The sequence below is a fragment of the Adiantum capillus-veneris genome, chromosome 9 (assembly GCF_014529385.1).
Source record: "Adiantum capillus-veneris isolate H3 chromosome 9, ASM1452938v2, whole genome shotgun sequence".
In the NCBI taxonomy this organism is placed as follows: Eukaryota; Viridiplantae; Streptophyta; class Polypodiopsida; order Polypodiales; family Pteridaceae; genus Adiantum; species Adiantum capillus-veneris.
In genome coordinates, this window is record NC_140939.1 from 67,042,308 (window position 1) to 67,059,791 (window position 17,484).

A 17,484-nucleotide genomic window follows, 5' to 3' on the forward strand; every position below is an offset into this window, starting at 1 on the left:
AAAGCAAACAAAGCAGACAGAAATGCTGCTAGCCTGCTACTCCACTGGGTCTTTCGTTTATCCGAGGTAAAGATTTCTGCATGAATCCTATCATACACCTAATGTGCCCAACTGACCTTCCCCCCATTTTCAGCAAAATGCAGTGGTGCCCAGTTTTCCTTAGACATGTAGTCATATTTAGCTAGAAAACAAACTCTTTCCAAAAACCATTTCAGTTGTTCTCTCCTCCAATACTCAACATTCTTCAACATAAAGTACTGCCTACCTCCTTCTCTTGGTCCAAATTCTTTTTTCAGATCTTCATCTGAACATTTTGGTACTGCAGTAACAGAGGTAAAGGGAAGCTAAAATACCTGAGCTACCACACCAGGACTAAGATGTACCTTCTCATAAATGGCACCTTTGGATTTTCATAACAGCTCCATTTGAGTCTTTGCATAAATGTTCCCTTTCCACTGGCCCCAGGGTAGGGTAGCAAAATCATATAAACCTGTTGCCTTCAACCACTTCTCATTTCGTTCTGCCTGACAGTCAATTTCCACCCTGAAATCAGTGAAAGGCTCCATTAAACTTTGCAACATCTTGCTTGATGACATTGGTGCTGATTCTTCCTCAGGCAACACTTCGACCTCGTCTTCTGGGTCACATACATCAACTCTAAGCACTACTCCTTTTCTGCGAGGGCGCAGCTTACCAACCTCCCCTTGCTCATCTTCTGGTGATCATCTCATGACAGAAACAGGTTTAGGCCTAGGCATAGCGGAAGCAGAAGTAGTAGAAAGCTTAGCAAGTTGTGGAGTATGCATGCGCGCGCTACTTACGTGAATCGCACAAGCGCGAAGGCCTCTAAAAGTGTGTGAGGTAATGATGTCGTCCCTAATTCGTATGATGGAGTTAAGTGGAAGGGACTTTGCACCCTTTTCGATGCAAATTTTGAAATTTAAACGTTGTTTAAGTAATCGGATCATGTAAACTCCGACCCAGTAGACTCCGAGCCAACAAACTCTGATGTAGTACAATCCGATCCCTGACCTGAATGCAAAGCCTATGCACTCTGATGATAGATCAACAGTGACCTGGTCCATAGTACCTGAAGATAACTCCACCATTTCACAAAATGCAACCTTTGGTATAGCAGGTTTGAGCCAATCCAAATGGGGTGGCTTGCCCTGAATTTTTTTTAACTTGAATCCATTAACAGGTTTCTCTACCCTTGTGCCAAAAACATCTGCTACAATAAAAGTTCCTTGACCTAGGTCTGTCATAATCTAATATGGCCCCTTGTACCTTAAATTGAGCTTCCCAGGATGTGGACCTAACCTGGAGTTGTAAAGAATTACCCAGTCACCTACTTGGAAAACCTTAAACTTGACATTCATGCTGACTCGGTCTTTTGCTTTGCCAAGTATAAAAACTATCCCAGGATCGTCGTCTGTTGATTGGACAGTAAGTGGGGCCGATCTTGAGATGATGGGGAGCATTCTTGTAATATGTTTCATCAGTTGGTCGCTGATCGAACCATTTTTTCTGCTAGAGGGGATGATTGTCTAGGATGGCCTGAATCTGAAGGGCCTGAATCTGAAGGGCCGTAACAGGAACTTCTCTGTAGTCCCCTCTGTTGTTCGGTTCAAGTTCGGGGAGCATTTTTTGTTGCCATAATCTAACTTCTTGCCGCATCAATGGCAGTCTGATCATCTCGTGCCCATGATTTTTAACTACCTTATCTAGAGTGATCATGAGGAGGGCAGTCGATTCCAGCACCTGCAGTTTGTACTGCATATACGCCTTGTGTGAAGGGTCTTTTACTTCTGAGATTTAGCGCTGAATTTCATCCCTTGCTGACTCCGAAGTGGATGTCGTGGCTGGATCTACAGATTCCTACGTGCCTTTTCCAATGCTGGTAGTGGACACCTCTGTTTGATGAGTATCAAACGTTGATTGTTCGAATCCTCCTCCCTGCTCAAATTCCCTTGGGGCCTACTGATATTTTTGGCTAATCTGCTCTCAGAGTTGCTAATTCTCCTCTTGTCTCAGCCAATTTCCTTTTTAATTTGTCGATTTCCTCATCCTTGGCCTGTTGTAGGGCTCTATGATCTGTCTGTCATATTTCTCTTGTTTCAGGGCTTCTTTCAACTCTTTGATTTCCTCACTCAAGGAAGTAGATCCTGCAGTCGTTGTTGAGGAGGAGGGGGTCTCTTGTATGGCCAGGAGCTGAGTTAGAGATCTGCTAACCACCGCATATGAGCCTTTTAGCTTCTCATTTAGTTCTCTTTCTCTGGTTAGCTCCTCCTCGAGGCGTTGCTGCTCGATCTGCAATGCGGAGTTTGCCTAGTTGAATTGTTGCACTTCCTTGTAGTACGTTGCATTCTCCTGTTCTCTTTGCAACTCCGATTGTGCCTTGAGTTGTGCCTTCTTTAGTGCTTCAATTTGTTGCTTTACCTGCAAGGATTCTGTTGCCGTTCTAGATGCTTCCTTCTTGTTGTCTTCTAACTCCAGCTCTCTTAGATTGTAAAGAGACCTTTGACATTGAAATTGTAGCTTGATCTGCTCTAGGTGAGCATCAATGTCAAACGATTTGACTATCTCCGTTCCTTTCTCCATGGCCGCTTGTGAGCGTGGTGATCTTGGCCTATGTTGGTCTTTTTGGCCCCGATCAGATTGCTCAGCCACCTCAGCTTGCTTTTCTCCTTGTTTCGAATCTTTTAGAGCCTCAAAGGTTGTGGCAGGCTTTGTTTGTGCGGACTCTGTTTCTTGATCTGTTTTGTTTTCCTTCTGCTTCCTTCCGCCCCTTGCTCCGATAGTCCTTCACTTTCTCCTTTCTCTTTTTCCGAAGTCTCTGGAAGTGACTAAGCATCCTTAGGAGAGCCAAGGTCTTGACCTTGTTGGTCCTATGTGTCGTGTTGTTCCTCTTCTTGCGAGTGATTTTCCATTTTTTTACTTTGACTAGATTCATCAGATGATTCGAGATCATCAATTCGTGGCTTCTTTGATTCTTCTTTTTGTCTCTGCTCCATTTGTCGCTTCAGCTCATTCTGAATGCGCTACCGCATGGCGCTGTCAATTTCCCATTTTTCATCAGCTTCCTACCTCTTCTGTTGCTTGATCCTTTCCAAAGTGTCTGTTTGCTTGTGTAGCAGTGGAATATTCTCGGCTTCATCCTCTTCTTGCTCATCATCCGCTTCTATTCCTTGGGTTTGATGCTGATCTTGCTTGTGTTGGTGGAGCTTTTCCCTCAATGCCTGAGCTTCTTCCATTGTTCTCCTGGCATGAGTAATGGGGATAGCCTTTGCCTTAGTGCGCGACCTTTTTCTTCAACCGGGTATATCCTAGTGTGTATGGGCTATCGTGCTCCTCCTCCGAAGACTAGTACTTTGAAGGAGTGTCTCTTGGGTGGGACCCCTCTTCTTGGCTACTCCAAGCATCTGACTCGATCTTCTCGATGTCAAAATCCTTTAGCGATTCACTTTTGCCTTGTCTGTTTGACTTCTGGTTTTGGCCTTGTAGAAGGTCCTACCACTGGTCTTACAACTCTTTTGGATCTGTGGATCAGATCTATTTGCGTTTTGGCAAGTGGTAGATCCTCCATCATTCCCAGTGCTTGATAGGCTATACATGTGAGCATTGGTCCCCCGTTCATGTAAGATTTTCTTCTTTGACTCCCATTTAGCTTTTCTTCCACAATAGTTTCAAGAAGATAGTTGCCAAAGTTGCAACGGACCACTCTGCCTTCTTTAGCCAAGCCCATCGCCATTACCACTGCCATATGCAACAAAGGTTCAGTATATCTAGGCAGCTTCTACACCTTGAAATGTTGCGATATAAGGCGCAATGGCAGTTCAATTTCTGAGTAGATTAGGTCCTGATACGTCAGCTTGTGGCCTCGTTGCTTCAGAAATGCTTTGTCATTGTCTATTGCCTTTGTTTTCTACAATAGATTGTGCAACCCTTGCGGTAGGTGGAGGGCTTCATTGATAATTTCCACTGTGATCTTTACCTTGACAATTGTCCCATCCTTGTCTGTCAGAGTTTCTTCCCCATTGTACTGAATTGAACTTATGAGCTCGTGAGCTCGTCTGAAGTTCGTTCCCCAAGGAGGCAGTCGTAAGAAGTTGTCTAGCTATAAGCACCTGACCCCTACTTGCACTTCTAGTTTTTGGTGCAAAGTCCACATTTCCTGTGGAAACATTGTGGTCTTTACAATTTCTTTGTCTGCTTCTTGAAATCTTCTGATGAAGATGTTTGTCGAAATTTCTTCAAGTACCTGTTCGGTGAGGTGAGCTTTCTCATTTGATGAGATATCGGTTATCTCATAGTGCATTCCACTCCCTTTGTGATTTCCTTCGAGGCATCCTCTTGCCAATTTTAGCATGTGAAATAGGTTATAGCCATTGATAAAAAATTGTTGAAAAGTGTAAACTTGACCATAGAATGAAAAAATGAGCATAACTTTGTCAAAACTACTCCAAATTCGACCAAATTTTACCAGTGCATCTAGGAGTACTATAGGCACAAGACTATAATGTAACATATGAATTTTGGCCAAAAGGAACATGGATCGTGATCCATGTTGGAATGCATTTGGAAATTCTAACTTTGAGAAGTCACTCCTGGGCATATGGGGATGCAACTGAGCAATTTTCTCTTGATTTAGGGTTGAAGGTACATGGATCACGATCCATGTTGGACAACATTTTGGAAATCTGATGATACTAGCTGGTAGGGTTCATCTAGATTATGCATTGGTCCAAAAAATTTGGGATTTGGATCACTGGTTTGACACTTGGGATAAATTTTGGAAACCATTTGCAGATTTAGAGATTTTTGGCTTTTTGAAGGGGATTTTGGGATTCAAATGGTTTGAAACACCATGGCTTGGCTTTGTTGAACATACTGAATCAGATGGCATGGTTTTTACTTATATTGGGCAAAAAGGTACATGGATCACGATCCATGTTGGACAAAATTTTGATACAGTTCTTCTACACATTTGTTCCCATAGGTTTTCCTAGTACACTGGTGAAATTTTTCAACTTTGGACATGTTTTTCCTTAGTTTGCCCCATTTCTTAGTTTATGGCCATGTTTTCTCCTTTTTGACCATATCTATTTTTGGCAATCACTTTTTGACTCATGTTTTGCCTGAGATCTATCGTTGTTAAGATTTCTGATGATTTAGGTCTGTAGTTCATAGCTTTGCCTGGTTCCTTGGCAAATTCCACCAGTCATTGAATTCTTTTGAGAAGACAAACTGAATCCTACAATTTTCACCATTTTGCAAGTAAACCTTTGCTTAGTTTTGATCTTACCACCATTCTTAGGTTACAATTGCTTATTGATAGGCTCCGAGGAAAGTGTGAAGTCCCCCAATTGAATTTAGCAGTGGTTTGTCAATTTGTCAGGACTCTATCTTTAGCCATTCTTTATAGGTCTTGCTGGCATCCCAGCACCTGCCCTCTCCTGAGTTTTTTTCTTGGGATTCCACCTTTTTTCCTGTGAAAATGACCAAAAGACCATTTGCAGACTGAAAGTAGCAATCCCGGAGGGTTTGATGATCTTTAGAGAACTTTTTCTGATCATTTTACAACACTAGTACTATTTGTACATTGTCCAGCTAGTGAGCCATTTTTATCCTAATTTTGGCCAAAAGGGGCATGGATCGCGATCCATACTGGGATGAGTTTTGAAAAGCCAGTCATAGGAGTTTGTTCCTGGCCCTCTATTGTTGCTCCTGGAGAAATTTCCCATGATTTTAGGGTTTGGGGAACATGGATCGCGATCCATGTTCCACCACTTTTTTCTGTTGTTTTTACCTTGGCTAATTCTGTGAGTTAGTTGGGGTCTACTGATGAAATATTTCTGGTTTTTGATGGGTTTTGGACTTCCCCATTGGCCCTGTTAGTTTGCCAATTTTGCAACCTTGTACTGCTTTGATCTGTTGTTTTGGCACTGTTGATGCAGTATGGGACACACACACATATGCTCTTGCAAGGTTAATGATCATACCTGTCAAATTTGGTGTAGTAAGATCCATCAAGGTGGTCGTAGTGGGCAGAAGCAACTCCAAAAACTCTATGCTCCTCTCTCTCTCTCTCTCTCTCTCTCTCTCTCTCTCTCTCTCAATGCAAATGAGCTTATGTTGCCCCATTTGACTATATGTTCCCAGTCTACACGGAATGCCCCATTTATCCATTGGTCGGATCTTGTTGTTCATATCACCTGCAATTTGAACCGTTCGTCATTTTGAAACTCGGTTTGCAAATGGCATTTGATTTGCAGTTTTGATCCTTCTGAAGTTGGCTCAAAATTCATCTTGTGTCAAATCTTTCCATATTTTCCATGTTCAAAGTCCTTGCTTTGAGGTTTTGGTGTTTGCTTTCAAAAGTCAATTTTGACTTTCGTGGCTCAACTTATCAATTTTTTGTTGATTATCTGTTGTTCCTTTTTTGTAAAAGAAAATTATTTATAATGGTTATTAGTCGGCCAAAAATTAGCCAAAATTAGTGTCGCCTCCCTTATATACATACTCTTATTTTGGTATTACATGGTGACGGTATGGCTCATGATTATGCCAACTAAGAGTCTGTGTTTTTTAAAGAAAAAGAAAGGAATGAAAATGAAAGAAAAAGAAGTAAGATGATAGTAGTATTATATACAAATGATAATCGTGCCGCATTTCCCCCCTTCCTAGAGTGAGTCGTCCCCGACGAACATGTGTCAGAGTGCTTGGGAATAAAGCGTGTGTCTATGCATAGCCATATAGTGTGGCTCTATGATGCTGATGGAGGATATGCATGGGGAAACAAAATGTTGTGCAAGAGAGAGGTGCTGAACAATATGTTCAGTGGCTGTTGGTGGCGAGGTTTCTTGGAAGCTGCGTGGTCCGAACAATAGTAATTGGAGAAGAAGCGCTCTGTGTTTGACTGTGACCTGCTAAAGTTTTGTTGCTGATGGTTGGGTTGCTTTTTGGAATTTTTTGGGTTGCCACCGAAATTGCTTAGGTTTGGATTCGATAGAAGAGGCATCGTGAAGGCAAGGTTGTTTTGGTTGCCATACCCACTTGACAGTGTTTGGATGTTGAAGATAGTGGTCCATTGGGTTAGGTCGTGTGACAACAGCGGTGGCCAATTTGTGGTGGTTTAATTTTTGCGTAGGCAATGTCGGTGCACGTATATTGGTTTCTTGCTTAGGTATCCACAATTGCCTAGGCTTGGTTTCCATGATTGAATTTTTGACCCATATTTTCTTGACCATGGTGGTGGAGTATTGCTGAGCTGGTGTATGTGGCGATGGTAGAGGTTCCCATACATGGTCCATTTGTACAAATGGCGTTGCGAAAGATTGGCCCTCGTGTTCAAGAAGTAAGGTATTGTCTGTCCAGTTTGGTGTCGCTTGATAAGTACGCATCCGTGGCACTCCTAGAATAACTGCTTTGTTAAGATGTTTATCTTTGACCACATGAAAGTGATGTGGATCAATGGTTCCATCAATGGTGATTGTAAAATTTATGTGGCCCAGACTGTCCATAGTGCCTTTGTTTTCTACTTTCAACCCCATAGTGTTAGGTAGTAGAGGTTCCTCCATGATTTTTCTGAAAGTGGAGTAGCTAACCACATTAGCTTTGGCCCCTGTGTCCACTAAGGCTCTTTTGGTGGTGCCATCGGCAAGTTGTAAATGAATGCGTAGATCCATTCCTCCTAACCATGTAGTTGTCGGTTGTATGGATGCTATTGGAGCATTCTCAATAGCCACGTCCTATTGTTCTTTCCTCTAGAATTTTGCTTGTTCTTTACATTCTAAGATTCTAAGTTTGGCTTCCTTCTGTGCTTGTCCCAAATGTCCTGTGCGTGACGTCTGCGCTGAGCTGCTGCATGGAGTGTTGTGAGTTCTTCTGGTGTCAGCGGAAGAAAATATTTCTTTAATCTACAACCACTCGTCCAATTACGCATTTTCTCTCCTGCTAATGTTGCAAGTTTGATGGTGCCACTTTGCGATATCTCATTTATTACAAAAGGTCCCATTCCTCGCTTTTTGAGTTTTTTGGAGTGTTGTTTGAGGGTATACATGAGAATGTAATCCTCTTTTTGGAACTCCTTTCCAATTACGTGTTGATCATTGAAACCTTTCATTTGTTTTTTCTGAGCATATATCCTTGCGATCGCTCTAAGTCTGGTTTCATATAATTGTTCTATGGTGTCTAGTCTCTCTGATAGCTCACGGCCCATCCATCCTAATTGTGTTGCCACTCTTAGGGATTTTATTATGAATTCCAATGGTAGGATCGCATTAATCCCGAATACTAGGTTAAAGGGAGTCGTTCCTATGGAAGTTTTAAAAGCTACTCGGTAAGCCCATAAGGCTTTGTGTAGCTTTTGATCCCAATCATTTCTTCAGTCGCTGACTATCTTGGTGAGCACAGTGCATAGGATTTTGTTGGTACTCTCTGCCTGCCCATTAGCTTGTGGATGATAGGGTGCCGATTTGTGATGGACCACCATGAATTCGTCAAGGAGGCTTTCAATGACGTCGGTCAAAAAGTGTGTTCCCCTATCGCTCACTATTTTGATTGGTAGTCCATATCACATAAAGACGTTCTAAAAAAGGAACTGAGCTATAGTTCTTACGTCATGTTTTTGGGTTGCTTTTGCTTCCGCCCATTTTGTCATGTAGTCTGTTGCTACGATGATGTATTGTGTGTGAGTCCTATATCCTAGAGGTATGATGGGACCAATGAAGTCAATCCCCCATTTGGCAAAAGCACGTACACCCATCATTGGCCCTAGTGGCATTTCATCTCTTCTTCGGGGTGTTTTTGTGCATTGACATTCATCACATTGTTTGACATATGTCTCTGCATCCATAAGCAGGGTTGGCCACCATATGCCTAAGTGTAGCACGAGCCTTGCCATTTTACCAATAGAGAAGTGTTCCCCTAGCTGTCCTGAGTGTGCTTGGTCTAGGATAACGTAATATTTTCTTTCTGTAGCACACAACCATAGGTGTTGGTCCTTTTCCCGCCTATACAGTTGGTTAGCAATGAGCAGATAGTGTTTGGCTTCTTCTTCGACAATTTCATTCTTGATTTTCTCCATTCCTCTGGAAAGGTTTTGTTTTTTTAAGTACTCTACTATGTGAGCACTCCATTTAGGTGCTTGTACTACGCAAAACATGGTAGCATGTTCCAGCAAGGGTTGTTTTATACAACTATTGCAGGATTCTACATATGTATGGACACTGTGTTCCATGTTTGGCCAGTAGACACCCAGTCTCTGTAGCCGTTGACCTGTCTATGTTTCACCAGTGTGAAATCCTGTATTTTGTATATGAGCTTGTTTGAGGTAGTAGGTGGTATATTTGTGTTGTACACATAGTCTCAGTATCCTCTCCTTATCGTGTTTATACCGTCTTCCTGCTAAAAGATGGAGATTTCGTGTTTGATGGATGATTGATGGTTGTCTCTCTATCTGCAATGAGCCAATTGTGAGTAGAGGAATGACCTCTTCGCTCCATCTTGGCACCATTTTGATGTTAAATAGATATGAATCAGGAACGTCATCATCAACACCCTCAGGTGCTTCCCCATAAAATAATCGTGAAAGATGATGTGCTCTTTGGTGTGTGGTCCCCTTTTTTACGACCACCGTGAAGTCAAACTCAAGCAACAGTATAAACCAGCAAACAATTCTTCCAGTGTTGCAAGGTTTGTTTACTAGATATAGCAGTGCTTGATGATCCACGAAGAAGACAAACTTGTTTGCTAGAAGGTAGTGTCTAAATTTCTTGACAACATAGATCATTCCCAGACCTTCTCTTTTTGTAGTGGTATAATTTTTCTCTGCGTTGTTCAGTTGTCGACTAAAGTAGCAAATGGGAAAATTCATTTTTATCTCTCTTGGCTGGGCTAATATGCACCCGATTGCATAGGCTGATGCATCCACATGGACATGAAAGATTTTGCTCCAGTCAGGGGCTTGAAAAATTGGAGTCGAAATTAATTGCTGCTTCAATTTTTTGAAAGCATGCTCACATTCCTCCGTCCATTCGAACTAGTTATGAGGGCGTATAATGGCTTAGCTATTACAACATACATATATATGAAACACTTGTAGTATCCGCAATGCCCCATAAATGCTTTCACTTCTTTTATCTTCGTTGGTCCTGATAGTGCAACAATTATTTGTACCTTTTCTTGATCAGTTGAAATTCCATTTTTGGACACAATGTGGCCCAAAATTCTACCTTGTCTTACCATGAAGACGCATTTTTCTAGGTTTAAGCAAATACGATACGTTCTACATTTGTCAAAGACTTTTCCCAGATGAGTGATGTGGTCACTTCGTCGATGGGAATGAACAGAAAGATCATCCATGTAGATCTCCAAAAATTGTCTGAGATATTCTTTAAATGCATGGCTCATTAGTCTTTGAAATGTGGCTGGGGCATTGGTCAAACCGAAAGGCATTACCTTCTAGGCAAATACACCCCACTCTGTCGCAAAAGATGTCTTATGTTGATCTTCCACTTTAATCGTCAACTGGTTGTAGCCTAAGAAGCCATCCAAGAAACTATAGGCCTCTTTCCCTGCTACCCTCTCAATAACATGATCAATTATTGGCAGTGATAGTTATCCCTGATGGTGGCTTCATTTACCTGTTTAAGGTTTACACAGACATGCAGTTTTCCATTATTTTTGGGTACTACCACAATCGAGGACACCCAATCGGTGTGCTCAATCTCATAGATAAGCTCAGCGTCCTTCGATTTGTCTATCTCCTCCTTAATTTTCTTGGCAAAAGTTTCATTGTATGTGTAAGGACATTGTCTGCATGGTTCGGCATCACTCTTAAGGAGAATAGTGTGCTGACAGATCTCAGGATCTATCTCTTTTAGATCTTTATATGACCATGCAAAGACATCTTTATATCATCTGAGCGTATCGACTAAAAGTTGCTCTTCCTCCTCAGTAAGGTCCGTGGCAATATATGTCGGTTTAGGCTCCTCACCTGCTTCTGCTAAGTTGATGCTTTTGGTGTTTTCAGGTCCATCATATGAGATTCTTGGTTCTTTGGGATCTCGTTTGGGTTTTTGCACCATGATATTTCTATCATGAATGGTATACTTCTTATAGTGGGAAGGTGCATCAAATTTATCATCAATTGATTCCTCATTAGTTTCCATTTGTGTTGTCCAAACTTCCTTCAGGGCTTGCTTCAATTCATTGTATTTGACTTTGCGCTCCATTTTGAACAACTTACTCGATTTTTTGCTATTTTTCTCTTTTTTTGGTTTTTGTGTGTTTGCTTTTGGTTGAGTTAGGTTTCATGTATTTCTTTGATATCCTGTCCTTGAGGCAGTCAGTCACTTCTACTAATCTTAAGTACTGTGTTTTGTCAGTTATTAGAGGTACTGAGTCCTCATTGTACTTGTTGTGGTTGTTTCTGCGTTTATCTCGATACTTGCGTTGTCTTCAAGGGTTTTGGTTTGGGAAATCATAGTAGATCACCCGTCAATCCTTCCATTTAATGCTTTAACTTGAGCTACTAGACAGATCATCGTCCACGTTATCCTCTAGCATCTTATCAGTCGAGTCTTGGAAATCTTCTTCATCCGTTTGGTCAAGGTCTCTTATAGAAATTTTGTCCACTATGCATCGGCACTCGGCCACCCCTTCCTTGTCAGGGACTTCCCCCTCTGTCTTCGGAGTTAGGATGACACCCATCATCTAGAATGGAATGATATCATACCCTTCCTCATCACAAAATTTGGTGAGGGTCACCTCCTTTACACAACCATCAAGAGTAGTTAGAACTTGTTGCCATCCAAAAGGTTTGAACATCTCTTCTGGAAAAGGCTATGGTATGTATGCCTCGTCTTGAGTAGTCCTATCAAGAATGTAGTTTTCCTTTTTTAGGCTTCCACAATCCGAAGCTCCTCCTATCCATTGGTGAGCTTTGTTCTGTAGCCACGCTGGTATTCCTCCTTCCTGGTCAGTTGTGAAATGCAAGTCTTCTCCTGGGGTTCTTTCTACGTCTCTAAAGCTATGATCTGTGACACTAATTTTCATAGTGACATCCTTGTTCCTGAGATAGATATAGTCGTAGCCCCAGTCTTGCACCATTTTGAGCTGATGCATGAATGGTCTACCCAATATGATGTCGCAATTGCTGCTCTCATAGAAATTTATAATAGTGAATGTGTGTTCATATGCAATTCCACAAGAGGTTACTACAATCTGCTCCAAGATGCCTATGGGTCTTTCCAGATACCCATCTGCCAATTGAAGTTTTATTCTCGTCTTTTGAGAGCACGTTTTTCCCATTTTTTCCACATGGCCTTGGTAGCTATGGCTATTCTAGCCCCACTATCCAAGATTGCTATCGACTTAATCTCTTTGTACTCCACCGGTAGGGTAGTATTTCCTTCTTCACCTTCACAATAATCCCCTACCTTGTTTACTGGTATTGGTTCATGTTGAGTTTGTTTCGAGGGTTGTGTCTTTAGTGCATTTGGAGAAGCCTCGGGGAAGGAACTACTAGCCCTATTTTTTCCAAATTTTTCCTGACCTCGTCCCAAAGATGTGGTCTGATATGCAGTAACTCTGCTAGAGTCAGTGTACAACGGATAGGGGATGACATCAGCTCGTGAAGAGTTTTAGTATCCATCATCTTAGGATTGGCTTTCCATTGAGATGGGACTTTCCTTACCTCTGATCGAGTTTCATGGTCACCAATAAATGAGGTAAAGTCTTCAACAACTGCGGTTTACTGTCTTCCAATATTTCTATGCCTGCATCGCCATACAATGATCTGATGTCATTTCGGTAGAGCTCATGCTCCAGGTGGATTTTTGGGATAGGAGAGACACAAGTGTGGCACTTCCATCTTTTCTATTCTTGATCTGTTCCCATAGCTCTTGAGGCCATTGTTCCTCTACCTCCGGATTTGGCAGTGGTACTTGAGAATGCATCCCATCAATTGTATTGGCTACCACCCTCGTATCCAATGGTGTTTCACCTACAGGATTTGGTAGGTTATTCTCTTCAATTCCTTGCCCCTCTAACTCCCGAATCTTTTCTCGGATTAGTACCTTGATTTTTGGAGCCGTAAGAATTGATGGTTCCATAAGCGCTTGAGCGGCTTGGATGAGCTCCTTGCACATCTTTAGCCTCTTTTTCTCATAGCCTTGATGAGGGTACGTTAACCACCTATCCTCTTGGGTTTGGTTAGGCTTTAGCCTTGACTCGTAAGCTTTCAGAATTGCATCCAAAGGTTCAAATACCTTGTCTACTAAGACTAACCCTCCTGATGGAAAATCCGATGGTTTTTTTATCTCGTTATTGTCCTAAGGTCTCTTTCCTTTTGAAGTTGTTCCTCTGTTTTCAGTAATTTGGTTTCCAATGCTGTTTTTTCTTTTCTCTTTTGGATTTCATCTTGTTTCATTTTGCCTTCTAGGATTTCCTAAGGGTTCGGACAGACAAGTTTTCTATCTCTGTTTGGCTGGCTGGGACATTCTTTGCTGCCTCATGTGCTTGAGCTCTAGTGACCACGTTTATCAGAATGTTCAGTTCTGTTTTTGATCCACTTGAGCTTGTCACAATCCCCATTTTGTCCATGGTTGCTTTTCCTTTGTTTTCGGGGGTTTTTTGGACAGTGTGGAATGAGATGGTTGGTCGTGCATCCGTCACAGAATCCAAAAAATTTCACCCGTTCTCATTTGTTTGGACTCTAGCCTAGTGATCATCGCTGCATTCATAACATGGTCCTACAGGTGGTGGAGAAGCTTTGGAGCTCCCATCGGTCATCCTGTTCTAGGAGGGTAGCCAATAGGTTTGTAGCCCTGATTTGCCATGAACATGAGCATATTCTCATTGACCAAATAATGGTTTTTAGTTGGCTGTGCTATGTATGAGGGCTCCGACATTTATTTCGGAATTATCCATGGATTATGTCCCTTTGGAGCATAAACATTCCCATCAAATCCCCTTTCATAAGTATTAACTGAATCTTCTCGCTATGAGACTACTTGGACCATACTCTGATCAGAAGGTGGTTCTATGGGTTGAGAAATCCTTACCATGATAGCCCTATTTTCCTGGGGTAAGTGAGGTTGATGTCCCAACACAGGTTGAGCCTTTTCCTATCCCAAGATTGCGTTATTTGGCCCCACTTGGTACCTTGGAGGGGGCAGAAGTTGTTGCCCCCCATGTGGTCCATATTGTCTCTCTCTAACATAGTTCTGATTATAAAAACGCTCGTGTTTTTGTTCTATAACACAACATTTCAATATTCATTGTGCGTTTGCTCCCGGTCTTTGTTGAAGGTTGCACCACTGGGCTGGAGGATATCCTCCACAAGTATCGCATTTTTGGGTGGCGGTTGTCATGTGTTTGGGTTTGTCCTGTTTTCTTAGTTTATCCTCTTGATCACTTCCTCGATCATTTGATCAACGTCCGGCACAGTTGGGTTTTGCCCCCCCATTTTGTTGTGGACTCACTAGTGGCTGAAGAGGGGCTACTCATCCCCTGATCTATGTCTTCAGTCACCTCCCCATATGCCTTGCAGTTATCTACAAGATACAACGCCTCTTTTGTAACTTGCTCAAAAGTTACACATGCCTTCAAGTGCAAGTCCTTTTTGAGTGTGTCATTTGTGAATCCTTCTATGAAAAGGATTTATAGTCTTTCATCCTGAGGTAGTTCTCAAGCAGGGCATCTTTCTATGTACTGCTTGAAACAAAGAGATGCTTCCTCCACTTTCTCTTTTTCCTTTTGCCTAAATTCATAGATCTGAGAGACAGTGTTATGCTTGATCCCTCTTTTTGAGAATTCCTCAATGAATTCTCGGAGAATTTTCTCAATACTTGGAAATTCCCGGCTGTTTAATGGTTGGAACCAAGTCAAGGTAGTACCTTCTAATGTCAACCAAAATCCTTCATATTGAGTATGGAAATCAGTTACCTATTCCTCTCTCAACACTTGTTTGAAGATTTAAACATGGGCATACGGATCTCCAGATCCATTATACTTTTTGGGTACGCATTTTGCCATCTGAGATGGTCGCACACGTCTGGCCTCTGCAACCATTCTAACAACTCCCGGTCCACCTGCTATGGCTTCTCTAGGTTCATAATCTCCTCTTGGTGCTAACAGTGGTATCCTATCCTCTATATGTTTATCAAGTCGATCTCATGTAATAGTTGGAGGGATTCCAGTGGTGTAAGTGATGTCAGGAATAGTGTTGCCCATATGTGTGTTCATGGAATCCCTATACGCTGTTGATCCTAAAGATTCTTTGTTTGGGACTCGTTCATGTCCATAAGAATCCTCCACCCTGGTTCTCAAGGGGCTCACAGGTACAGTCTCACGTTTGGTGTGAGTAGTCGTGGTTTTTACCTCTTCCGTATTTACATAGTATTGGTGAAGTGTTCCTCCAAAATATGTATATCTCTCTAACTCCTTTCGATCCATTGGAAAGTACTTTCGGCCATACTTGTCCATTATGACCACTTGAATACTTCTGCCCTCCGTGTATGTGTAAACATACAAGTTTTTTCGGTTTGTCAATTCTTTGATGCGGGGCTCGTCACATCTGTAATAGAGTGTTTGTTCTCCATTATTAAACTTATAAAGCCCCACATATGTGTTGTCTGTGTTAAGGTGCTCTATCTCATTGGTGCGTCTGAGTACCGCATTTGTTTCTTCATTTTGGGTGCTGCATCAGCCAACTCATTATCTACCTTGTGCTTGGTGCCAGTCATTCCCCATTTGTCCACAATAAAAGGTTGTGAACCACCAGGTACATTACTCCCTCTCGGTCGAAATATCTATCCACGTCATAATTAACATCTACAAGGTCTCTAAACTTACTCGGTTTATTTTCCAGCTTAACACAGTAGCGGTCCATCCCATCCTTATAGATTTTGGCCTTAAGCACATTTTCAAATTGAAACTTCAAATAAAACAATTTTACATCAGATGCAGGCTGAGAAGGACCTGCACCCATTGAAGCTATTTCCTGAGGGTTTGACTTGTTAGAATCTTCAGTCATGAGGCTGTATGATCTCTCAGACAAAGTGTCAGAGAAATTCTCCTCTAAAATGGGTTCCAAAGGCGGCAGTGGTCTCTGATTCACACTTTCTTCTGTCAAGTGATTACTCCCTTGATCAAAGATGCTGGGGGTCCTATTCTGGTACAATCTTCTTGATCGCAAATTCATGAAGAATTGGTAATGCAAAATCCAAACTGAGCTACCTCATTAATTAGTTTGAATCTCCCATTTGATCTTGCTTGCTAGGTAGTATCTTCTAGTACCTGCAACCTGTCAAGAATTTGCTTGATAGCTGTGAGCTTACAACCGTTCTTGCTTTTATTCGAAAAAACTTAGCACACAATTCGTTACACAACCGCAACAATCTGGGTCCAATTTCAATTTTGAAAGAAGCACCAAGTTGCTATGGACTAGCTCTTTGTATGGTAAGTTTCTGTCTCTATTCTAACTCAGAGGTACATGGATCGTGATCCTTGTTGAGAATCCAATTGAACTTTTGTTGCTATCATCAGATTGAACATGATGAAGAGGTCTTATGGTACCAAAATTTTTAGAAATGAACCTTTGGATTGGAGGCTAAGTTGACTTTGTCACTTTGTCTAAACTTTTGTCAGTTCTGAGCTGTTGGGATGGTTTCCTGCACCCAAATTCAACTCTAGAATGACCACTAGACTCTCTGTGGTGCCCTCTAGCTATGGTACCAGTTTGGTATCAATTTGTGTCAGGGACCATGGATCGCGATCCATGTTCCTTGGTGTCAAAATACACTGAAATTTGTCCCACAGCTAGTCCTTGACCCAGTGATGCTGGCTATATGGTTTTTGAATATTTTAAAGCTTTTTAGGATAGACAAGTCAGTTTTAGGGTTTATCTCAGTGGTTCCCCCTTGATCTTCTTTTTGCCCCCTTTTGCCCTCTTTTTGAAATTTTCTGATAAGGTTCCTTTGGGAGAAAGTGTTCCAATTGTTATCACTTCCGTGCTTGCCTTTAATCAGCTCAAAATTCCAAAAAGGTACATGGATCGTGATCCATGTTTGGCAAAATTTTGGACTGACACTTTGTGAGCTGATCACACAAGGTATGATGATACTATTCCCCAAGTCTTTTTGGATTTGATCATTTTTTCCCAAGTCCAAAGCAAGATTTTGTGTCTGCTTTGTGGTCTTTTGCAAACAACTTCTTTTCTGGTATTTTGACCAGATTTTTTCACTTTTTTCTATGTCTCCTTTTGGAAAAGTAGTTCAACTAGTAATCAGGAGTACATTGATCAAATCTTACTGTCAGATGTCTACCTAGAACATGGATCGCGATCCATGTTGGGAAGCATCTGTACATGAAATTTGGTTTTGTGATTCCTTGCTTCTAGTTGATCCTAATTCTCATCCTTCTTTGAATTTGGACAAGTAAAAGCTGAGTTTTTCCTTGTTTCCCCTTTTTCCAAGG